At 34.6% G+C, this 27,742-nt stretch overlaps 1 protein-coding gene across 1 annotated transcript in view; it reads left to right on the top strand.

The window, feature by feature from the left end:
• The window catches only part of LOC133204128 (uncharacterized), a 363,878-nt gene that overhangs the window by 92,352 nt on the left and 243,784 nt on the right, over positions 1-27,742 (top strand). The gene's annotated exons all lie outside the window — the stretch shown is intronic.

Below are 27,742 nucleotides of genomic sequence, written 5' to 3'. Positions count from 1 at the left end.
TTTTTTATTTTTCCAAACCACAAAATTTGATCACCATGAAAATAGAATAAAGCATAGTAACTATTCAGCCAAATTTGACTTTTGGCAGTTTCTGCTTTATGAAATAGCTGAAAGATATATAATTTTAAAAACACGGGTACGAAATTTGAGGTATTTGAATATTTCTCTTTCAGGAGGTTTTGAAGTTGAACAAGGTTTAGGTGAAATTGTGGAACTAGAAGGGAATAGAAATCCAGAGACAGAAGGAGAGGATCAGCAGAGTAATTTAAGTAAGAAGGATCTTTTCGTACCAAACAGCATTCTTTTCTTTTCAGAACTATAATTTCCTTTTACATTAAGATTGTTATGTAAGATTTAGATTGTTCTACATGTAACAAGCGTCTTTCCTTACTTTTCACTAGAATTATAACAGCATTAAAGGAGAAACTTTAGGAATACTGTGCAGCAATATATCACCTGCATACGAGATTTATATCTCTCAATCGATTCGATACGCAAGAACATGAAGAGAATGCTCTACGTATGAGCAATTTCTAAAAAGAGTGAAGGGTGTGACGGTACATATTGTCGTTTTGTACATATTGTCGTCGGCGACAATATGTACCTACCCTCACTGCACATATTTCGTCCATCGGTACATACTGTCGCCCGCTGAAAAGTAACACATGTACATATTGTCGCTGGCGACATTATGTGCCTCACCCTCACTGTACATATTGTCGCCCCAAAGATATAGTTGCTTAAACATTTCTCTTCTTGTTTTTTGATGGTTTTGTGAATGTAATTGGTGTGTGAATCACACTGACGTGTCTTTATGTCATTTCATGCAGCGTGGTGGTGACGGTACATTTTGTCATCCTGTTCATATTGTCGCCGGCAACAATATGTACCTACCCTCACTGCGGATATTGTCGTTCATCAGAACATGTCATTAGACAATGCACGACTCCATATAAATCAATCTCCTATGCAGAGTTGTCGTTCGTTTCTCTCTCAGACACCTCTGCAATGGGCTCGCGTCAAGATTTTTGTTTGTTTGTTTGTTTATATGTTGTTTAACTTCCCTCTCGAGAATTTTTCACTCATATGGAGACGCCACCATTTGCCGGTGGAGAGCTGCAAATTTTGTCCTATACTCGGCACTTACGGCCATTGAGCAGTGAGGGATCTTTTCCGTGCCAGCACCTATTGCGACACGGGACCTCGATTTATACGGTCTCATCCGAAGGACCGGTCTCCACGTCCAACAGTGGGATTCGAACCTGCGACGTACGGATCAACTCCTTACTTCGCAACTCTAGAGCTGACGCTCTAACCACTAGTACTGCGCCACGCGGGCGACGTCAAGATTTTTGACCTAACGTTCAAAACATAACATTTCAAGGATAATTTCAAATTAAACTAATAGTTTTAGATCTGTTTTGTAAATATCCATCCTTAAGGACTATCATTAGCTTAATTATAATGAATTAAAAGAAATGCACTATTTCTCGTGCTTATCACTGTGGTATACACGAGCCAACGACAGAGGTGAATGTATGAGCCGATGGTAGAGAGTGCATATAAATATGACTAATCATTGCTTTGGTGTTTTTGAGAAGTTTTTAAAAAGATTTTTCCCATATATTCCTATGTGGAACTTTGACGGCCCATTGTGGCCCCACTCTAGGCCCGGTTTGATTTAGAGATACTTGAGTCTGCTTTACCTGAGGATGCTTCAATATAAACATCACTAATCACGGGCCTTCTGCTGTTTTAGAAATTTTTAGAATGATGCCTTTACTTGGCACTCAGGGTCATGGAGCAGTGAGGATTCTTTTTCGTGCCACCCAGCACAGCAAAATGCTATGACATGAAGCTTTCATAGAAGTATCATCTCTTCTGACCCAGTAGTTCTTGAAAAAAAAAATATTTAAAGAATTTTTTTCTAAATATTCTATGAAAAACTTTGATCACCTTTTGTAGCCACACCCTTCTCCCGATGTACAGGATCTAAATAAAACTGAATCTACACTTCATAATGAAGCTTTCACATAAGTTTAAACATTTCTGACACAGTGGTTCTTGAGATGATTTTTAAAAGATGATTTCCAAATAATCATTACTACTGAACAAAAAAACTTATACATGTATTGAATCTCCAAGTATATAGTACAAGAAAAAAAAAAGAATAGGCTGATTTTTCAGATGTCTCAAGAATTACGGTATCTTTGAGATATCATAGTAAAGTGCATCAATCCTGGACACAATTTTCTGACCAAAAAGTTTTCTCCCTTCGGTATTGCGAGAAATGTTGTCCGTCTCCCTCCGTGTGTGTGTGTTTGTCAATCTCTCTTTCCTTTCTCAAGTAAATATTCGTCAAAACAATATATCGACGACAATATATGCCGACCTTGACGGTACATATTGTCGCCGACGACAATATGTGCAGGTGCTTGACTGTACATTTTGTCGTCCATTATGCAGGAGGAAAATAAGGCTCGCCTCGGTACATATTGTCGCCGGCGACAGTATGTACCGATAGACGACAATATGTGCTGTGAGGGGAGGTACATATTGTCGCCGACGACAATATGTACAAAACGACAATATGTACCGTCACAAAGTGATTACCAAACAAAATGATGAAACAAAAGTATCAACAGTTTCGCAAATTCTATGGTCGATACAGCAATACAATATATCATTGAGTCTAATGCTGGCTGATGTTTTTCATACTAATTTTTAGTCCATTATTTAAACACTGAATTGTCTACGGAATTTTCGACCACAACAAGGGGCACACGGCGGGAGTGACCGGTCTGCAGAGAATGGTAACTCCGCCATGGCACCTGGTGTTTTACACGTCCTTGTTTGCACTGCTCCTGCATTTAATTTTTGAATGGACTTTTGAGCTTTAATACTGTTCGTTATCTCCATATATTTCATATAATTAGTAGTTCATACTGCATTGATCTTTAATATTTGCAGGATTATATGTAGATATCCCAGAAGAGAAATATAAGAAGCTTATGTTCCTTTCACCTGTGCATTCTGACAAAGGTTATGGAGGAACAGAATTTCCAAAGTCTGAAGTTGTTATGGACATCACCGCCCTACCAGGTAGAATGTCTTTTTAGAGTTAAAATAGTGTATTATCATGATTATAGAGTTGATGTGCACTTGTTGTTAAGTTGTCTGCAAAAATTATATACATTGAAGATGTCTTAAGATTCTGTAGCTACATAACATGCATTTGTAAAACAAAAAGTGAAAATATTGACGATAAGGAGATATGAATGAATTTGACGAATAGTTAACTAGATCAAAGTTTCTCTCACCAGTTTTATTTGTACATTATCTTTAATAACGATATCATTATCATTGCCTCATTACGTCTAGCGCATCTTGATCTTGCACAGTTTATTATGATAAAAACTTTATCTAAGTTTCATCGACGGAATACCTTTCTGAGGCAGTATAATTATATATGTACCTTGCCATTTAATTAAATGAATTCAATGGTGGCAAATTCAACATATGTTCAACATTGTCCTTGACTCAGTCCAGTAGTAAATATCGGCAGTGTTGAATTTTGATAAACTAATTGTCTTTCCTGATTTTCCCAGCTTTGCACTTAAACACAAAAGTTAGGAACTAGGTTCACTTTGTCCATAAGATGGCCCCTTCCCATAAACCAATTAACTGACTTAAACCCAATGTCCCAATTCAAACATCAATTAAAAGTAGAGACAGTTATTTCACTGTCTCGATTAAAAAATGATATGATGTTTTATAATCTTCAGAAACAGTCTTTCATTATTTTTCTGGATCTAAGGTTGGGCTCTATGCAAATTATTGAAAAAAAACTCTAAACAATTCTCCATTTTGAAAAATAAAATCCGTATTTAAAAATAAAAACTCAATTCATGATAAACAGACTTGCGAGAAATTAACGTTATTCTTAATAGATATACAGTCATCAAGGGTGCAAGTGAAATTTAATGAATTGTCAGCTATATCTAACCAGTTTTGATTTTTCAGAAAACCACACGCACATAAAGGCCCTAAGTAACCTTGTCCTTTTATTGTAAAATGAATGAGTCTCATGTTTTGATCAATCTTTATTTTGCTGCATGACTTCCCATTTCAAAATTTTTCGTCAAAAGGGAGATGTCACTGTATGCTGATGAAGGGATTAATCTTAAGAGTTATACTCGGCGCTTCGGGCCATTGAGCTTTGAGGGGTTTTTTTTATCGTGCCTATCTTGACAAGGAACCTTATTTTAAAATATCATCCGAAATGCCTCGTGACTTTAATTTCTTATGCCGGGCGCTTGGCGAAGGAACAGTCACTACCGATGTTAATCTCCTAGGCTTCATGAGGCAAGAAGAGTCGAACCCGGGCCTCTCGATCACGAAGCGAAGCCCTACCACTAGGCTACCGTAACTGTGTGCGAAAGGAAGACTACTTTCAATTTAGATTTGCCATTTCCACTCTCTAAATGTTTAAGATCAGAAAATTGTCAATCTTTCCCCTCGCCAATATAACTGCTTTTACAATAGATCTAAAATTATTAAAAAGCTAGTATATTTTGTGACTTCACAAGTTTATTTACCAATAAGTACATAGTTTGTAATTCAGTGATGTAATGAAATATGAAAAAAAAATCATAATGAAAATAATTTTCACGGGGACCTGCATATATTTAAGACAAGATATTTAAGATAGATAAAATTTTCATATAAGACAATTTGCAGTACAGTTAAGGTGCCAAATGGAAATATAAGCGATTTTTTTGATACAAAATACATTCTTTACAATGATAGGGGATTCCTTTTAGAAATTTACTATTATCGGACGAATGTAATGTGGTTCAAAACTACATGTTGGAAGATTAGATTTCTTACTTAGACTTGTCACATGATGTGACCCTCTGAGAACAAAATGTCCTGTTTTGCCGGAAAACGACATTCTTTCTTTCGACGATTTTTTGACATCCATCGAGACACTATTTTGGAAAACTTTTGGAATACACTTTGGACTCTAATTTTTCGGACCTTATCTTAATTTTTAATTTTGAGTTTGAGTTTTAGTTCTACGCTTTTCTTAAATATTTAAGACGGATCTTAAATTTTCTATAGCAAGTGCATTGGTCTATTCTGATGAGATTTAAGAAACTATCATTTAAACTCTATACAATCACGGTGGATTAATAAACTTAAAAAAAACTTACAAGCTTTGGCTTACAACTGTTAAGTCAATTAAGTGCTCGTTGACCAGGATTTGTGAAGTAAAAAAGATTACTACTATTGGATGATACAGAAAGATCAGAGACACTTAGGGTGAGACAATTTCGCTTTTCTACTTAACTTTTTAGATGACAACGTAAATCAAAACTTAATTGAATATACTTGTTAATTTTACACAATAAGCATCGAAATTCTAAATTAAAAGGAAATTCTTTCATGTATTCAAAATGGCAAAGGCTCAAACACACAGGGAACAGCTTAATCAAGCACGCAGGTGTGTTAAGGAAGCACTAATATTATCTGCCTTGACTAAATCGGTGATACAATATGACGTCATAGTAGTATGACGTTAAATTTAGAACACAAGTTTTCGTAATATTCTTATTTAGAGACATAATCTAACTCATGAGAATGAGTAGAAATCTGCAAATATTAACAAAATAAAATGTTTTTATTTTGTTATTCTGTATCTGTCACTTGAATTAAAATATCCGACCGATGACGTCATAACTGTGTAACGGGAACCAGTTTGTCTATGGCCGCAAATTGTACTCAATCTGCCCCAAAGTATGCAAAATTATCTTTAAACTTTACTAAGTAATACTAAGGAACAGACTAAGCCCACTAACTATGTAAAATTACAGTAACTGGTCCTGTTTTATTCAACCCAGGTTCTGAGATTCCTAGATTATGATCAACACCTTGAAATATAAAGAAAGTTTGAATTTTAACAATTAATTTATTATGGTGATAATTCTGAATAATTTGTAGTTGACAACAAATAACAAATAAGTTTCCAAAATAATCTCAAAAGGTAAACCAAAAAAATGAGGTAGAAAAATACATTATTAACTGAATAAATAATAACAAAGAAAATAATTTGATAACAAAAATATAAGGGAGAAAAAAAATGAGTGTGATGCCCTAACAAAAATCCATCAAAATAGATGGGAATGAGCTTCCATACACCTTAAGAGATTTTATGATTCCATATAACACCCTAAAAATTATAGCGAGACACTATGCAAGTAGACTGAAAATATCCTAAAGCCCTATTTATTACACAAGGGACAAGGCAATTTATTTATTATGAATAACACCATAAAGGCCTAGGGATATTTAATTCATCCTTGAACCAATGTGACTCTAGCTAAGGACTTAGTTACATTTTACAGAATTTAGATCGTGTCCTAAACAAAAAACGAGACTGCATGAGCAGTCCGGGATTAAACCCTAAGAGAGAAGAACAGAAAGCTTGAACCTTTGGGTTCTTTAGCCTAGAGTGACTTGAAAATGCCGCTGTCACCGTTTATATATAAACTCTGACCAATGAAAATCATTCTAACTAACAAGCTATAAAATAGTAATGTGAATATCTAAAATGACTTTTGATATGTTCAAAGTACTATCAGTCGACCAATGAAAAGTCAGGAATCAAAATAAGTTCGGAATGACAGCCAATATGGAGGTAAATTTAACTTGAGCAAATGTGAAAACAAATAAAGTTACAAAGTTACAAACTCGGGACTTTTAACATCAGGAATAACTATCGGAAAATATATAAAGGTAATTTAAATATGCTAATAAAGACAAATTAAATGATAAATAAAAACCAAAACCGTCACACTCTTCCCCCCTTAAAACAAAAATTACAATTTTTTTGTTACATAATAATAAGGAAAAAAAAATAATTTATCAAAATTATGAATTTCAAAGTTCATTTTCTAAAGCCTCCACTGGGGTACTTCTCATTCCTGGGTTTATGATCCTCCGTCAGGAAGAACAGTGGAGTGGTAGGTGTTGCTCTCTGCCTTTCTTCCCTAGCCCTCTCCCTCTCTTCCCTGTGTACCCGTGTACGTGGCCTCCTGAACTCTCCTGGACTCACAAACTTGTCGTTAAGCACCACTTCCTTCCTGATACTAGTTTCTTTGGAGGTATGATGGTGTTTTCTTCTGAGATGACGCCGGACTTCGGACATTTTAATGTCCTTTAGTCCACAGAGGGACAGTGATGTAACGTTACGAATCTGCAATGGTATCGGTAAAATGACTCCAATAGCTCCCGAGTCGGTTAAACCAATGATCTCCAGAAGGACATCCTACAATAGGACAAACCATGTCCCCCTCTGGCCACTCCTCACCCATCTCCTCCTCCTTGAACTCAGTCATCTCATCATCATTGGGATGGATATCTAAAATATCTTCCATGTCAAAAATATTAAGGATATCATTAAAGTTATTATAAAATCACTATGTATTTTTATTTAAGTTCATTCATATTCTAAGTTTCTTAGTGACTCCATAATCTGAAATCAAATTTTGAAAATAGCATCTTAATGAAAGATTGTAATATCTACAGTCTGTTATGTGGAATAAGTCAGACATATCAGTAATTACTATCGTGCAATCTCAATGCACTTCTCAAATACGCACTCCTAGCAATTACAAGTCTGACTTAATGGTTTTGAATTCCAACACAATAAAGGGAGATAACTCAAAAATGTTCATCTACGGAATTGTAATAAAATAATCACAATTTCTCTCAATGAATCATTATCTATTTTACTGATACAGGATAAGTCTAAAATGATGTGAAAAATAACTATCAAGAAGCGTTTGATTTCCAGATAACTAATAAAATGAATCAACTATGGCGTTTCATTTCCAAAATCAAACATCTCTCATTGACTGTATCCAATAAAGTCAAAACAGCAATAATATGAAGAATTTCAGAATGGAGACTTAGAAAACACTTAAACTTTTATACTGTTGTTTTAGATTTAAAAAAAATATTTCAACAAAAATAATTTTAAAAAAAATGGAAACATGTTCATTAAGTGTTATCAATACAAAAATGACATTATGTCATTTTAAAAAAAAATATCTATATACAAGGGGTTTATTGGTTCAAGGAGAATAGATATCCCTTGGTTTATTTCGACGGCCAATTCTTGACCTTTTATATTCAGGACTGGGTTCTGGAATAAAATCAGCTAAAAATGACTCCTCTTCACTTAAGAGTTCATTATCTACAGGCTCAGGGGTACTGGTATCCAACTAGGTGGGGGAGAAATACCTTCATAAGGTTTTAGGTGGTCTACATGGACTACAATACATGAACTTTCAGGTGTTTTCTGTATTTCGTAGGTCACATCTGTAAGTTTGTTAATTACTTTGTAGGGTCCTATCCAACCTAAAGCTAACTTAGCTCCTGCTGTAGGAGGATACCATCTCCACACATAATCACCCTGTGAAAAATGTCTAGGTTTAAGACCTCTGTCATAATACTTCTTTTGTTTTACTGCGGCTCGCTTCAGATTTTCATGAACAAAATCATGAGTTTCAGAAAGAACATTTCTAAACAATTCCACATATTCAACTGGGCAAGTGTGATTTGGGGTATCTTCGGGGTTTCCTAATATAAGATCAATAGGACTAGAAATTTCATGATCAAACATGAGCAAGTTAGGTGAACAACCAGTGCTTTCTTGAACTGCAGACCTATACGCCATAAGAAGAAAAGGCAAATTTTCATCCCAATTGTTCCTATTCTTATTTGCATAACTGGCTAACATTTGTTGCAGTGTCCTATTATATCTTTCTACTTACCAATCGGACTGTGGCCTATAAGGTGTAGTCCTTGTTTTCTCTATATCAAGTTTTTCACATAAAACTGAGAACAATTCTGACTCAAACTCACGACCCTGATCAGAATGGATCTGCCTGGGAACACCATATCTACATATAAACTCATTGACAACTTTATCTCCTACAGTCAATGCAGTATGATTGGGAACTGCATAAGCTTCAACCCATTTTGTGAAATAGTCGCAAAGAACTTTAAGATATTCATTTCCGTCACCTGTAATAGGAAGAGGCCCTACAATGTCTATACCAACTCTATCTAAAGGTGCGCCAGTAACTGATTGACAAAGTGCTGATCTACCTAACCCTGGACCACTTTTAGCTCTTGCACACATATCACACTCTTTACACCAACGTTTAATGTCAGAAGACATGCCTGGCCAATAAACCCTACGTTTGATGGACTCAATGGTGCGTTCTCTGCCTAAATGTCCTGCAGTTCTAGATTCATGTAGTTGGTAAAATATTGTAGATCTGATTTCCCTAGGAGCAACTAATAATAATTTTTCACTATCATCTGAATTTCTCCATCTATAATAGAGGATAATGTCAACAACTGTTTATGGTTCCTATGATCCCCAAAGTGTTTTTAATTCTGGAGATGCATCTAATACAACACAACGGGGTGGTTTTGTAATGAACTTTTCTTTCAGACTAATAATTTGTTTTAATGCATGTTCATTCTGTTGCAAGTTAGATAATTCTGACCAAGTTTGTAACCAGTTTGCCTCAAGATTACCACTAAGAGAATCTGTTGATGTATTGGCCTGGTCTCCTAATTCAGACTCATTATCTATAGTCCTTAAAGGAGCTACTCTACTTATGACATATTTTGAGAAATCTTTTGTTTTAGGCAACTCCTTTGGAGACTGAAGACAACTGTGATTCCCAGAATGGCAAATTGGACAATCTAGACGCTTACAGTAATTTGCTGGCCTACGAGAGAAACTATCTGCATTGTTGTGAAACCTCCCAGCTCTATGTATAATGCTAAAGTCATATGTTTCCAGGATAGAGAGCCATCTGGCTAACATCCCTTCTGGGTTCTTGAAATTCTTTAACCAGATTAATGAGGCATGATCTGTTCTGACAGTGAAGTGTCTACCCAAGAGGAAGTGTCTAAATTGTCTTATGAAAGTAATGACAGCTAACAATTCGTTGTATGTTGTGCAGTAGTTGTCTTGGTGTTTGTTCAATGTGCGACTAGCATATGCGACCACTTTTTCCTTACCATTTTGTACCGGTGACAATACAGCGCCAAATCCAGTCGAACTGGCATCGGTATCAAGAATGAATTCTGAATTGTTATCTGGATAAGCCAACTTCAGATTCTGAACAGCTTGTTCAAAACGACAACGAAATACAATAATGTCGTCCAGGTAGCAAAGACATTTTTCCCATCTAAGACCTCTTAAAACCAATTCCATAAGTCTTTGATAACAACTTGGGGCATTTGATATTCCAAAGGGTAACACTTGAAATTGAAAAAGACCCATATGTGTAGAAAATGCAGTTTTGGGCTTATCTGTTTCTTCCATTTCACACTGCCAATATCCTGACACAAGATCAAGGGTACTAAACCATGAAGCACCTGCTAAAGAATCAAGGGATTCGTCAATTTCGGGGTAAAGGATATATGCATCCTTTCTGGTAGCCATATTAAGTTGCCTATAATCTACACAAAACCTCCAGGTTTTATCTTTCTTTTCAACCAATAAAAAAGGAGCAGACCAGGGACTTTCACTTGGTTCAATGATATTATTTTCAAGCATTTTCTGAATTTCTTTTTCTGCAATTTCTTTTTGTGCATATGGCAACCTACGAGGGAGAATTTTAATTGGTTTCCTATCCCCAGTATCAATACTGTGTTTGACTAACTTTGTCCTACCAAATTTTCCATCATGTCCCACAAATATGTCTTTGTAAGAAACTAACAATTCGAACAATTTTGATTTTTGTTCTTCAGTCAAACCAACAGATGATTTCTCAAACAAAACTTGTAAATGGTCTGGCAACTCAGATGACACATCAACTGACTTAATACTTGACTCAACAATATCTACAGGCTGTAATTAAGCAACTGTGGCATTCTTGTCAACCCTAACGGGCCTATCTGTAATATTTACAACTGAAAATAAAACATTTTCTGGATTTACCAAAGTCCTAGCAACTAATAGACCTTTCTGCTGTAAAAAATTAAAAGGATCAACTAAATTATATACAGATTTGTCCTTCAAACCAACAGCATAACCTGAAACAACAATTTCACTATCAGGAGATACAACTATCTTTTTAGATAACTTGACTCTAGTCCAAACAGAAATTTGTTCTCTGTCTAACTGAATTTGTTGACCGGTTATTTTTAATACGCCTTTACCAATCTGAATTGACGCATCATTTTGCTCTAGAAAATCCATTCCAAAGATACCCTGAAGGTCATCTATCTCCACAACAATGAATTCATGACAAAAAAATTATTCCACCAAGACTAAACTGAAGGTCAACTTTCCCTAGAATTCTCAAGTTACTTCCATCTGCTGCAGTGAGAATAACATCAGTTGTTCCTAACCTAGGTCTATTTTCCAACTGTATACATCCTTTGATAAAATACTTGCCATTGAACCAGTGTCAACTAAAAACTTATGTACATCATTCCCTAACAGACAATGTGCAAGTAGACAAGACCTTCTTAACACATTGATTTTGATACTTTTGCCCTTATTTTCATTACAACTGTGGGCTGCACTATGGGCGTCAAGAGCAACCCCAACTAGTTTTCCTGTTTTGTAGGTTTGTCTGTTTGTTGAGTGTTTCTGTGTGTGGATGTGGAACTGTTCTTGTTCGGACAGCATCTGGCTAGGTGCCCAAAATTATGACAATTGTAACATTCTGTGTATGTCATGTTCCCTGAGTGTCTTTTACCCCTTCTTAGTGGTCTGAGTTTTGAAAGTTTATCTACACAATCCTGCATTAACTTCATTAACTCTGACATTTCTTTAAGGGGTTCTTGTTTCTTAGATTCACTTTCACCCTTTGACTGAACTGTATTCACAATGTCACCTACATGAACTGGTTTGACAATAGACAATTGTGGACCCTTGACAGACTCAATTTCAATAGCTAATGAAATGGCAGCCTCTAAAGTTTTAGGATGGTGAAAAATAACATGATCATGAATTGCTGAATTCCCCATGCCATTGATGAACTGTTCTAGAATGTTAATTTCCCTGTCATCATAAGTCATATCAGGAAATGCAAGAAAACCTAATCTTCTCATAGCATATCCATAATCTGAAGGACTTTCACCCTGTTTTCGTCTACGTGATCTGAATTCACACCTATGAGCTATGACCAATTCTTGTGGATTGAACCGCTTTGTCAAGATAGACCAAAGCTTATCATAATCTGATCTTAATTCAACTGTGACGTCGCCCAATAGCTTCTGAGCTTCACCCCTTAAGCACATAACCAACTGTTGAGACTTCTCATGATGTCCACTTATTCCAATCTGAAACCTGTTCAAAGTGTACTATAAAGTCTTTCCATTCAACTGTTCTCCCATCAAACTTATCAGGTTCTTTCTCTTTCCTAATAGGGTGACCTTGAAATGAACTATTGACAAAAGATCTATCTACAGGTGTAAAACCTATCAGATCGTGAAAAATGGTGTCTAGGTGTAGACCTGTCTGTTTGTGGTGTACCCTGTGTAGATTTAGCTCTGTAGGCATGTGGTATTTCTGGTACAAAGTTACCCCTGTCTACATGTGGTGTACCCAGTGTAGATGTAGCTCTATTTGCATATGGTGTCTGTGGTACAAATGCAAACCTATCTGACGGCGGTGTATTGTGACAGTCTAACTGTGAAGATAATTCTAATTCTACTTGTTCTAACTCCTGTATTCTCTTAAGCAAAGCATCCCTTTCTAACTGTATCTCCCTACTCTCTAAAAAAAAATAGCATCCTGTGTAGGCAATCTAAAAGAGACTCTCTTATCTTGCTTTTTATCAGTAGACGCTACTTTGTCACTCTCACTCGAGGCTTTACTCTCTTCCAGATCTTGTTTACACCTATTGAAACGAGCTTTGAGCTCTTCAAACTCTTTCTCTGCATCTTCCAGACACATACTTTCATGCTTTTTCTCAAGGGCTACAAAATCATTATCAAAGTTATCATCTAGATCTTTATTTCTAGCACCCTGACTCAAGACCTTAGGTCTAGCACCACTTTCTTCAGGGATTGATGTATGGAAGCTAAATAAAAGTGAACTCATGCTTTCTGTCTAGGAATTCTGGTCACGGCACCAAAATATAACAGGAACCAGTTTGTCTATGGCCGCAAAGTGTACTCAATCTGTCCCAAAGTATGCAAAATTATCTTTAAACTTTACTAAGTAATACTAAGGAACAGACTAAGCCCACTAACTATGTAAAATTACAGTAACTGGTCCTGTTTTATTCAACCCAGTTTCTGGGATTCCTAGATTATGATCAACACCTTGAAATAAGAAAGTTTGAATTTTAACAATTTATTATGGTGATAATTCTGAATAATTTGTAGTTGACAACAAATAACAAATAAGTTTCCAAAATAATCTCAAAATGTAAACAAAAAAAATGAGGTAGAAAAATAAATGATTAACTGAATAAATAATAACAAAGAAAATAATTTGATAACAAAAATATAAGGGAGAAAAAAAAATGAGTGTGATACCCTAACAAAAATCCATCAAAATAGATGGGAATGAGCTTCCATACACCTTAAGAGATTTTATGATTCCATACAACACCCTAAAAATTAAAGCGAGACACTATGCAAGAAGACTGAAAATATCCTAAAGCCCTATTTATTACACAAGGGACAAGGCAATTTATTTATTATAAATAACACCATAAAGGCCTAGGGATATCTAATTTATCCTTGAACCAATGTGACTCTAGCTAAGGACTTAGTTACATTTTACAGAATTTAGATCGTGTCCTAAACAAAAAAATGAGACTGCACGAGCAGTCCGGGATTAAACCCTAAGAGACAAGAAGAGAAAGCTTGAACCTTTGGGTTCTTTAGCCTAGAGTGACTTGAAAATGCCGCTGTCACCGTTTATATATAAACTCTGACCAATGAAAATCATTCTAACTAACAAGCTATAAAATAGTAATCTGAATATCTAAAATGACTTTTGATATGTTCAAAGTACTATCAGTCGACCAATGAAAAGTCAGGAACCAAAATAAGTTCGGAATGACAGCCAATATGGAGGTAAATTTAACTTGAGCAAATGTGAAAACAAATAAAGTTACAAAGTTACAAACTCGGGACTTTTAACATCAGGAATAACTATCGGAAAATGTATAAAGGTAATTTAAGGCACTAAATATGCTAATAAAGACAAATTAAATGATAAATTAAAACCAAAACCGTCACAACTGTTCAACAAGTAACTAGAGAATCGATCATGTTGTGTAACGAGAATTTGGTCAAGACGGCATGTAAAAAGATACGTAAAAGGGGGTTTAGAAGCAAATACCGTGAATATTGTGTGCTTTTCATGTGAAGTTAAAGTTTGTTAAACAGGTATGTTGATTTATTTTCATCGATTATATCTTCTATTGAAGACAGTCAGCTATTTACGTATCCCGGTTGGCCTTTCCTCTGTTATTCGTGACAACAATAATGCAAAAGAACAACACTAAGCTGGATACTTAAAAACATAAGATTTGTACATATCGAAAGCTTGTGTTCTATAAAACTTGGGACGTACTGCTAGAATCGTGAGGTAAACATGGTTTGTAGAAATATATTGCGTTATATGTATATAATGCAAAACATCGGGTAAGGTTTCTTGCAATATATCCCAACAGGCACACAACGTTGTTTAAACATTGAATATTAGTTGAAATTGGGTTTAGACTTTGATAAATCTAGATTCAATATTGATTCAATGTTGACTTTTCAACGTTGAAAATGTAACGTTGATTCAACATTGAATTCAAAATGAGTTGAATTGCCAACATTGATTCAACGTCGCTGTTTTTTGCTGATAGATAATTCGGACTAAAATAGTGTCGGACTATAGCATTGTCGGACCATAACGAGGTCGAACTTGACAAAGTTGCACTACCGTATATCATTAATAAGTATTACAACGAACAAGGATGATGAATATATGAATTTTACAAATTCGATGATTAATATGAATTCAGTACAATTCGCCAACTTACGAATTAAGAGCATGCGCAGTAGGACACCCGGAAAATATTCAAAAAGACAGGATAACAGTTACGGGTAAGTTTTGAGAATTTTAAGGTTTTATATACACAGCTGTTTTGAGATTATAAAAATATAATTTGATTTGTTATCTGTCTTTTAATTGTTTGTGATTATGGATGTTTCGAATTCCACCTGATGCTAATTTCAGTCCAATATTTTTTTTTTAAAAGAATGCATGAAGACCACCTTGAAGACTATTCCATTGTATAGTTCGATTTACTGGATTTTATTTTGTTTTATTAGAAATTTAATATTTTCATCTATTCTGTATGTGTATTCAGTTTTTTCTTATCTTTTGAAACCGATCTACTGAACTGCCGGTCAATAGACTACGATCTATTGGACCGCCAGTCAATAGACTGTGATCTATTGGACCGGCAACGTATTTCGGAAAAAACGATCCGGGTTTCGAATTTATATGTAACATTGCGCAGACGTCAGTGGTAAACAATCATTTAATGTGATCTTTTGATAATATTTTTTTAAAAAGTGAGATTTTAATGGTAGTATAATTTATTCTATGAGAGTTACTTTAATTATATGAAAGATGCACCACATCTAGGTATTAATTTACAATGATTTGAATGCACAATGATATATTGAGACCTTCTGTAATATACAATTGTGAACACTAAAAACTGAAAATGGAATTAGGTAATAAAACAATTATTTAATGCCTGAGCAGTCAATAGACCAAAATATTTTTCCCTTGGTGCAGGGAACAGCTCAGTGTGTTCTATTGCCCTCGGCCGTTGGCCTCGGGCAATAGAACACACTGAGCTGTTCCCTGCACCTTGGGAAAATATTCTGGTCTCTTGACTGCTCAGGCATTAAATAATTGTATAATAATTGATCTTCATACTTTGAGAGTATTATATCTTGGGTATGTTAAGTGTTAGGATATATAGCATAAACGGATCAAGGATTCGGTAAAAAAAAGGGGGGGGGGGAGGGCACTTGAACATGTTGAAAGGGGAAGTCTACCATCTCCACCGAAGGTTTTTAAGCAGTTTTCACTGCACACCGAGTCCCGTTTACATCCCATTCTCACTTCTGTAACATCTTAAAGAACTCTGAATTTTATTTTCAGATTCTTATGGATCTGTTTTTGTAAAGCTTTCTTGGGGGGGGGGGGGGGGGGAGGGGGGGCAGTCAGGAATTCCCATCTGTTTTCCAGTACATCCCTTTCCCTTGTTTTTTTTTTTTATTTGATGAGTAAATAATTTCCTCTTTTAATGTCTTGGATTTGAGTTTTACTTGTAAATAATTGTTTTTTGAAATATTAAATTGCTGCACAAGTTTTCGTTGAGAAATTCTCGTGTAAGACTGTTGCTTTGATGGAACACAAACTTTTAACACTTTTTTCTTTACTTTATTGTTACACCTTCAATTTACATCATTATGTTCCCAAAACGAAGTTTGGGAACATATTGTTTTTACTCTGTTTCTTCTTCTTCTTCTTATTAGGGTCTTCCGTCTTCTGCGGAAGACCCTTCTATTATTCTATTGTTGATTTTTCACTTTTCTTATTATTATTAGGGTCTTTCGTCTTCAGCGGAAGACCCTTCTATTATTCTTCGGTTTCTTTTTTACCTTTATTATTATTTTTATTCTTTTTTCTTCTTACAAAATTTGTGCAGACGATTTCTCGGAGATGGCTCGTTCGATTTTATTCAAATTTTCATGAAAGATGCGTTGATATCTGAAGTTAATTCCGGCAATTTCGTTAAGGGATATTTACTTCCGGTCGGAAGTTATCGCCCTTTTATAAAAAATTAGAGGACCTCCTTGTCTGCGATGGAACTCAAAAACGGCTTAAGCTAGAGCGCTGAAATTTTCAGTGATGATAGAAGACATGTTGCCATTTTGCACCTGGGTTTAGATATTTTCCGGAAGTGCCTAGTATGTAAGCTCGGTAGGGGTCGAAATTTAGGACACGAATTATGAGTGAATTTTTGAGACATTTTGTATCATATCTTTTAAAGTATAATTATTTTGTTAAAACATACTGAACAATATTTGTGCAAAATGACAAGATCTTTAATATGATATCAAGAAAAAAGAGCTGACTTATCATATTAGGGGCTGAGAGGGGCCAAAAGTATTAAATCAATAACTCTTTAACGATCAATATTTTTGTATGCATTACTGAAGCAAAATTATTTATCTTAACAAACTACAACTATATATTATGATTTTTACGTCATATGTCACATAAATAGGGACCATAAGGGGCCAGAATGCTTAATCTTTGAAGCTTTATATCTCGAAAAGGGGAAATATTTTGAAAAAGCATTATTGAACAAAAGTTGTTTAGAATGATGATTTGAACAATGTGCATCCTTTGAATTTTTCCTAAACAGCCCCTATAAGGACTTAAAGGGACGGCCCCTAAATATTTCAAGTCTACATATCTCGAAAACGAAACGAAACTTCTGAATAGTTGTTGAACAAGAAGTCTTCAGAATTACAAGACCTTTCATGTGATATCAAGAAAAAGGGGCTGACCCCTCAAATTAGGGGCTCAGAGGGGCCAAAAGTCTTTCATCTATAACTCCTTAACGTTAAATATTTTGATATTAATTATTGAAGCAAAAATGTTCATCATCACAAACTGCAACTATACGAGGGGTTATCAAAAAGTTCGTGGACTGATGCGATAAAATTAATACTATGTAGTCGTTGATTACAAAATTTATAGGGAACATAAATCAACAAAAATTTAAGAAGTATTGACAATTTCAGCTTGATATGTTTATAATTTGCCAAATTATCATTTAATAAAAAGGGCATTATATGACCACCCGGCGCTGTCGTCGTTTAGTTTCATAAAGTCCGACAACGTCATTATTCTCAATGCCCGTACTCTCTGCCTCAATATACTTATCTTGATGAGATTCTCTAGAGTAAAGTTAAGACCTAAACCCGTCTTGTTTATATGATTTTACAATGTCATGGACACCTGATTTCAATGCATTAATATTGTAATATTAAATCTATACAAACGACAGGATCCTCGCTTGGTTTTGCCAGCATAATTTTCTTAGAGGAGTTCAATGTCAACCAATGATCGTCACTTTTCGACGTGACTGACTTTGGACACCCTGACAACAATAGACATTAACCGTGTGTCTCTTTTCTTGCTGAATCGTTTTTGGTATTTAAAAACAAGTACTCTGGATGTATTTTATTTCTCTGTAGCCTATTTAAACATTTTCTAGGTCTATGCCAGGTTTTGAGGTGCTAAAACTTTAAAGAATGTTGTAAAATGACACCCTACCCCCTTTCGACGTCATTTTTAACCCCTTTATTGCCTGGACATTGCATATAAAATTAACGTAAAATTAGATCTACATAGAATATACAGAATGAGGCAAAAATTGCAACTTTTACGGAAAATATGTGCCATATCACATGAGTGACTTAATGGGATTATCGAATGACAAATGCTCATATAAGAAGAGTTTTTCTCTGTTACACTCGGGTAGAAAATACGTCATGTTCGACGTTGCGCCGCCTGGACATACCATTGCTTACAAAAACATTTACGATTCACTAAAAAATAAAACTTATGATTCATAGTTTATTTTACAGATAGAAAAGAAGATACTCATTTAATGTTTAAAAATTCATTGATGCATCTCAAGCGGTTTTAATTTTATGACGCTAGTCCACGAACTTTTTGATAACCCCTCGTATATCTTAAAATTTTCTTCAAATATTACGTAATAAGGGGCCATAAGGGGCCAGAATGCTTAATCTTTGACGCTTTATATCTCGAAAAGGGGAAACATTTTGAAAAGCATTATTGAACAAAAGTTGTTTAGAATGATGATTTCAACAATGTGCATCCTTTGAATTTGTCCTAAACAGCCCCTATAAGGACTTAAAGGGACGGCCCCTAAATATTTCAAGTCTACATATCTCGAAAACGAAACGAAACTTCTGAATAGTTGTTGAACAAAAAGTCTTCAGAATTACAAGACCTTTCATGTGATATCAAGAAAAAGGGACTGACCCCTTCAATTAGGGGCTCAGAGGGGCCAAAAGTCTTTCATCTATAACTCCTTAACGTTAAATATTTTGATATTAATTATTGAAGCAAAAATGTTCATCTTCACAATCTGCAACTATATATCTTAAAATTTTCATCAAATATTACGTAATAAGGGGCCATAAGGGACCAGAATGCTAAATCTTTGACGCTTTTTATCTCGAAAAGGGGAAATATTTTGAAAAGCAATATTGAACAAAAGTTGTTTAAAATGATGTTCTCAACAATGTGCATCCTTTGAATTTTTCCTAAACAGCCCCTATAAGGACTTAAAGGGACGGCCCCTAAATATTTCAAGTCTACATATCTCGAAAACGAAACGAAACTTCTGAATAGTTGTTGAACGAAAAGTCGTCAGAATTACAAGACCTTTCATGTGATATCAAGACCCCTCGAATTAGGGGCTCAGAGGGGCTAAAAGTCTTTCATCTATAACCCTTTTACAGTAATGTTCATCTTCACGATCTGCTACTGTAAATATTTTAAAATCTTTATCAAATATTGCGTTTTTAGGTGCCATAATGATCAAAATTTTGTTAAAACATAACTGAAGCAAATTGTACGTTTTTACTATTTATATATTTATGAACGAAAATCTCAGTCAAATTCGTATCTCATCTTATCAAAAATCGGACGGAAGACCCACTCGTTATTATTCTTTTTTCTTCTTACAAAATTTGTGCAGAAGATTTCTCGGAGATGGCTCGTTCGATTTTATTCAAATTTTCATGGTACATGCGTTGACATCTGAAGTTAATTCCGGCAATATCGTTTTTTGAAAATCACTTCCGGTCGGAAGTTATCGCCCTTTTATTAAAATTCAGAGGACCTCCTTGTCTGCGATGGAACTCAAAAACAGCTTAAGCTAGAGCGCTGAAATTTTCAGTGATGAGAGAGGACATGTTGCCATTTTGCACCTGGGTTTAGATATTTTCCGGAAGTGCCTAGTATGGAGGCTCGGTAGGGGTCGAAATTTAGGACACGAATCATGAGTGAATTTTTGAGACATTTTGTGTCATATCTTTTAAAGTATAATTATTTTGTTAAAACATATTGAACAAAATTTGTGCAGAATGACAAGATCTGTAACATGATATCAAGAAAGAAGTGCTGACTCATCACATTAGGGGCCGATAGGGTCCAAAAGTCTTTAATCGATAACTCTTAAACAAGCATTATTTTGGTATACATTACTGAAGCAAAAATATTTATCTTAACAATTTACAACTATATATTATGATTTTTACGTCGTATGGCACATAATTAGGGACCACAAGGGGCCAGAATGCTTAATCTTTGACGCTTTATATCTCGAAAAGGGGAAACATTTTGAAAAGCAATATTGAACAAAAGTTGTTTAGAATGATGGTCTCAACAATGTGCATCCTTTGAATTTTTCCTAAACAGCCCCTATAAGGACTGAAAGGGACGGCCCCTAAATATTTCAAGTCTACATATCTCGAAAACGAAACGAAACTTCTGAATACTTGTTGAACAAAAAGTCTTCAGAATTATAAGACCTTTCATGTGATATCAAGAAAAGGGGCTGACCCCTCAAATTAGGGGCTCAGAGGGGCCAAAAGTCTTTCATCTATAACTCCTTAACGTTAAATATTTTGATATTAATTATTGAACCAAAAATGTTCATCGTCACAATCTGCAACTATATATCTTAAAATTTTCATCAAATATTACGTAATTAGGGGCCACAAGGGGCCAGAATACTTAATCTTTGACGCTTTATATCTCGAAAGAAGGGAATATTTTGAAAAGCAATATTGAACAAAAGTTGTTTAGAATGATGGTCTCAACAATGTGCATCCTTTGAATTTTTCCTAAACAGACCCTATTAGGACTTTAAGGGACGGCCCCTAAATATTTCAAGTCCATATATCTCAAAAACGAAACGAAATTTCTGAATACTTGTTGAACAAAAAGTCTTCAGAATTACAAGACCTTTCATGTGATATCAAGAAAAAGGAGCTGACCCCTCGAATTAGGGGCTCAGAGGGGCCAAAATCTTTTATCTATAACCCTTTTACAGTAATGTTCATCTTCACGATCTGCTACTATAAATATTTTAAAATCTTCATCAAACATTGCGTTTTTAGGTGTCATAATGATCAAAATTTTGTTAAACATAACTGAAGCAAATTGTACGTTTTCACTATTTATATATTTATGAACGAAAATCTCAGTCAAATTCGTACAGACCCTGAAACGTGCTACTACCCCACACGCACGCTGCACGAACGGTACACGCTCGCTACACGGTTTGCACGAAACGCTGCACGGTTTACACGAAACGCTACACGGTTTGCACGAAACGCTACACGGTTTACACGAAACGCTTTGCACGAAAGGCTGCACGGTTTACACGAAAGCCTGCACGAAACGCTTTGTACACGTTTCTCACACGCTTTGTACACGATTCTCGCACGTTTTGGCCTCGATCTGGATTTTCTATTCGGAATCTCTCGGACTTTATTTAACTTAAGTAAAGTACGGATTAATCAAGGATTAGTTAAGAATTGCAATCATTCAGATTAAGTTAGGATTAGAACTCGCTACACCAGTACTATATTAACAGATAAAAATACACAATGTTAAGTTGTATTTAATAAATATTATAGTTGTCATTGAGTATGTGACGCGCCCGGTGAAATGAATATCATCGTTTATGTACAAAACTTTTTCACTAGACTCTAAATTACGCACTGAAAAAATAATTAATATATTTGTAATTCATAATCTTTTACAGCATTCAATGTTTTTACAATTATAGCTTGATATTAACAAATCTTTTTATTACTGACTGATTGAAAAAAAAGTATTGATTAAATTGTGTATGATTTATGTAAACGGATTGATTTTCTTTCCTTTTCTTTTTTATTATTGATTGATTTATTCATTTTTTTCTTTAGTAAATAAATACTTTCATTTGATTGAATTAGGTTCTGTTTATAATTTGCAAAGGTTATATGAACATTGTGGTGGGGGTGGGGGGGTGGGGGTAGATTACCGAGATCTTACTTCTGTTCATAGCTAAATATAACTGGCACTTGTTTCAGTTAGTATACCACTGGGAAAAAATTATTATAGAAACAAATGCCCGTTCTAAGAAAAAAAGGATATCCATATCTCCTGCGGGACCAGATACATGTAATTCATTAACTGGACTTTAATTAGAATGGTAAATATATCGCTTCATTACAGAATCAAACTTTGACTTATCATTTAAATTTAATATGGTAGAGAAGCCGGGGGAATGGGTATTGTAATGCTTTAGTTCTCCATTTTGAGGCATTGTGTTTATCAAATAAAAACAATATACCCACCACCTTGTAAAATCCTTGATTTCAAATCCCGTCTAGACCAAAAAAAAATGTAATCAATAGTCGCGGCTTTTAACAATTCATTCAATATACATGAATACATGTCCATTGTCCTAAGACCTAAAAAATATGCTCTAGAACTAGATTAATAAAACAACTAATATATAATTACTCCGGATTTTTTACGTTATATTTTATTATTTACGAATACACTGGCAAGTTAATTCACTGTTTACAGAGAATCGGATAAATTTAAGAAATAAAATCCACGGGTATTTATTTTTACCCATTAAATACTAATAAAACTATTAAACTTCACGAATTAAAAATCAATCTTTTAATGATGAACAAAATAATTCTGTTGTGGAACACCCAATTGTCGGGTGTCATCTCACCTAGCCATGATTGACAAGGGATAATACATGTAGCAGAACAAGTTTTCAGTTCCCGGCACGCGGAGCCCGTGATCGCTGTTGTAAATGACCTTGATCACAGTCGTAAGAAGAGTGTCGGAAGTGAAAAGAAGATTCCAATACATTTTTAAGGGGTGCACCAGGCAATATTTTCTTTAAAAAGAAAATTATCTATAAAAACATGTTAATAACAAAAACTCAAAGTTTGTGTTTACATTTGAACACCTCCCCCCTCCCCAGGAAATATTTAACCTTGTATGTGACGATGCATGTGAATTATGATTCATTTATAAGGCAATTATCAATCAACCAATTTTATGCATAAAAAGACTATAAATGACTCATCGTTTAAAAATTATTTGTATCAAAATCTTGTAATATAAGAAAATTATGTTCGTTTATAAAGAAAAAAAAATAATTGTGCTCCCCGGCCAAGAATTCCCATACTTCACATTTATAGCAACGCAATAAACTTAGTATTTTATATTTCACGCCTGCCTTATCTATTTATTATTTTGCATTAATCACCCATATGTTTTTTTAATATCTACATGTATATACCACAACTGTAAAATGGTGAAGAGATTCAAATAAATGAATTAAATGGACAAGACCGGATTATTGATGATTTTTTTTAAACAATGTTCAGTATTGCTCCCTTTAAAAAATGTATTGAATCAAATACCTTAAAATTGATGTGCGTATATTTAATTACTTTGAACATATTTTCTTTCCTTCTTTATTTAAATAAAAAAAAAGAAAAGAAAATCAAACAAACATGTAATACATTACCGAGTAATTTTATTTTGTTGTTTCCGTAGTTTGTTCTCTCTTAAAATACCACCAGTATAATATATTCGAATAATATTGGTTACAAACAACACAGAATGACATGTTGATCCATCAATAGTCATATTTAAAATAAAATGAGTTCCGAATGAATCCTACACGTTTCTCACACGATTCTTGCACGAAAGTCGCACGTTTCTCACACGCTTCTCGCACGCTCGCTACACGGTTTGCACGAAACGCTTTGGAGCTTACACGAAACGATGCACGGTTTACACGAAACGCTACACGGTTTGCACGAAACCCTGCACGGTTTACACGAAACGCTACACGGTTTGCACGAAACGAAAAGCGCACGAAAGCCACACGCTTTTTTGGGGTAGTAGCACGTTTCAGGGTCTGTATCTCATCTTATCAAAAATCGGACGGAAGACCTACTCGTTGCTCGCAACGAGATCGCATCTAGTTATTATTAGGGTCTTCCGTCTTCTGCGGAAGACCCTTCTATTATTCTATTGTTGATTTTTCACTTTTCTTATTATTATTATTCTTTTTTTTTTCCTTACCGATTTTGTGCAGAAGATTTCTCGGAGATCTCTCGATCGATTTGCTTCAAATTTTCAGGGTTAATGCGCTGCTATCTGAAGTTTATAACGCCCTGTCAGTTTTTGAAAAATCACTTCCGGTCAGAAGTTATCGCCCTTTGATCGATTTTTACATAGACCTTGTGTCTGCACAAAAACTCAAGAACAACAAATGCTAGAGTGTTGAAACTTTCAGTGGTGATAGAGGACATGTTCTAGATGTGCACCTTGGTTTTCAAATTTTCCGGAAGTGCGAAGTATGGAAGCTCGGTAGGGGTCGAAATTTAGAACGTGATTTATGAGTGAATTTTAGAGACATTTCTTATAATAACATTTTAAATAGAAGTATTTTGTTATAAGATATTGAACAAAAAGTCTTCAAAATCACAATACCTTTTTTTTGATATCAAGAAAAAGGGGCTGACTCCTCAAATTAGGGGCTCAGAAGGGCCAAAAGTCTTTCATCTATAACTTTTTGATGATCAATATTTTGTTATAAATTACTGAAGCAAAAATGTTTTTCTTAATCTTCTGCAACTATATATTATAAAATTTTGATCATATGTTACGTAATAAGGGGCCAGAAGGGGCCAGAATGCTAAATCTTTGACACATTTTATCTCGAAAAGGGGAAATATTTTGATAAGCAATATTGAACAAAAGATGTTCAGAATAATGTTCTAAACAATATACACCCTTTTAATTTCTATTAGACATCCCCATTAAGGACTTGGAGGGCTGGCCCCTAAATATTGTTATTCTATATATCTCTTAAACGAAAGGAAATTTCTGAATAGTTGTTGAACAAAAAGTCTTCAAAATCAGAAGACCTTTTATTTGATATCAAGAAAAAGTGGCTGACCCCTCAAATTAGGGGTTCAGAAGGGCCAGAAGTCTTTCATTTATAACTCTTTAATGATCAATATTTTGTTATAAATTACTGAAGCAAATATGTTCATCTTAACATTCTGCAACTATATATTATAAAATTTTGATCATATGTTACGTAAATAGGGGCCACAAGGGGCCAGAATGCTAAATCTTTGACACTTTATATCTCAAAAATGGGAAACATTTTGAAAAGCAATATTGAACAAAAGATGCTCAGAATAATGTTTTAAACAATATGCATCCTTTCATTTTTTTTATAGACGAATATCTCAGTCAAGATCTTGACTAATCTTATCCAAAATTAGACGGAAGACCCACTCGTTGCTCGCAACGAGAACCATCTAGTTATTATTCTTTTTTTTTTCCTTACCGATTTTGTGCAGAAGATTTCTCGGAGATCGCTCGATCGATTTGCTTCATATTTTCAAGGTTAATGTGTTGGTATCTGAAGTTTATAACGCCCTGTCAGTTTTTGAAAAATCACTTCCGGTCAGAAGTTATCGCCCTTTGATCGATTTTTAGATAGACTTTGTGTCTGCACAAAAACTCAGGAACGACAAAAGCTAGAGTGTTGAAACTTTCAGTGGTGATAGAGGACATGTTCTAGATGTGCACCTTGGTTTTTATATTTTCCGGAAGTGCAAAGTATGGAAGCTCGGTAGGGGTCAAAATTTAGGACGTGATTTATGAGTGAATTTTAGAGACATTTCTGATAATAACATTTTAAATAGAGGTATTTTGTTAAACCATATTGAAGAAAAAGTCTTCAAAATCTCAAGACCTTTCATTTGATATCAAGAAAAAGGGGCTGACTACTCAAATTAGGGGCTCAGAAGGGCCAAAAGTCTTTCATCTATAACTTTTTAATGATGAATATTTTGTTATAAATTACTGAAGCAAAAATGTTTACCTTAACATTTTGTAGCTATATATTATAAAATTTTGATCATATGTTACGTAATAAGGGGCCATAAGGGGCCAGAATGCTAAATCTTTGACACATTTTATCTCGAAAAGGGGAAATATTTTGATAAGCAATATTGAACAAAAGATGTTCAGAATAATGTTCTAAACAATATACACCCTTTTAATTTCTATTAGACATCCCCATTAAGGACTTGGAGGGCTGGCCCCTAAATATTGTTATTCTATATATCTCTTAAACGAAAGGAAATTTCTGAATAGTTGTTGAACAAAAAGTCTTCAAAATCAGAAGACCTTTTATTTGATATCAAGAAAAAGTGGCTGACCCCTCAAATTAGGGGTTCAGAAGGGCCAGAAGTCTTTCATTTATAACTCTTTAATGATCAATATTTTGTTATAAATTACTGAAGCAAATATGTTCATCTTAACATTCTGCAACTATATATTATAAAATTTTGATCATATGTTACGTAAATAGGGGCCACAAGGGGCCAGAATGCTAAATCTTTGACACTTTATATCTCAAAAATGGGAAACATTTTGAAAAGCAATATTGAACAAAAGATGCTCAGAATAATGTTTTAAACAATATGCATCCTTTCATTTTTTTTATAGACGAATATCTCAGTCAAGATCTTGACTAATCTTATCCAAAATTAGACGGAAGACCCACTCGTTGCTCGCAACGAGAACCATCTAGTTATTATTCTTTTTTTTTTCCTTACCGATTTTGTGCAGAAGATTTCTCGGAGATCGCTCGATCGATTTGCTTCATATTTTCAGGGTTAATGTGTTGGTATCTGAAGTTTATAACGCCCTGTCAGTTTTTGAAAAATCACTTCCGGTCAGAAGTTATCGCCCTTTGATCGATTTTTAGATAGACTTTGTGTCTGCACAAAAACTCAGGAACGACAAAAGCTAGAGTGTTGAAACTTTCAGTGGTGATAGAGGACATGTTCTAGATGTGCACCTTGGTTTTTATATTTTCCGGAAGTGCAAAGTATGGAAGCTCGGTAGGGGTCAAAATTTAGGACGTGATTTATGAGTGAATTTTAGAGACATTTCTGATAATAACATTTTAAATAGAGGTATTTTGTTAAACCATATTGAAGAAAAAGTCTTCAAAATCACAAGACCTTTCATTTGATATCAAGAAAAAGGGGCTGACTACTCAAATTAGGGGCTCAGAAGGGCCAAAAGTCTTTCATCTATAACTTTTTAATGATGAATATTTTGTTATAAATTACTGAAGCAAAAATGTTTACCTTAACATTTTGTAGCTATATATTATAAAATTTTGATCATATGTTACGTAATAAGGGGCCATAAGGGGCCAGAATGCTAAATCTTTGACACTTTGTATCTCGAAAAGGGGAAATATTTTGATAAGCAATATTGAACAAAAGATGTTCAGAATAATGTTCTAAACAATATACACCCTTTTAATTTTTGCAAGACATCCCCATTAAGGAGTTGGAGGGCTGGCCCCTAAATATTGTTATTCTATATATCTCTTAAACGAAAGGAAATTTCTGAATAGTTGTTGAACAAAAACTCTTCAAAATCACAAGACCTTTTATTTGATATCAAAAAAAAGTGGCTGACCCC

This window comes from Saccostrea echinata, unplaced genomic scaffold (genome assembly GCF_033153115.1).
Source record: "Saccostrea echinata isolate AGI-Se365-2 ecotype Australia unplaced genomic scaffold, CSIRO_AGI_Sech_v1 ptg000052l, whole genome shotgun sequence".
Classification (NCBI taxonomy): Eukaryota; Metazoa; Mollusca; class Bivalvia; order Ostreida; family Ostreidae; genus Saccostrea; species Saccostrea echinata.
The sequence above is the reverse complement of the archived record's forward strand: the minus strand, read 5'-3'. Positions and strand labels throughout refer to the sequence as shown.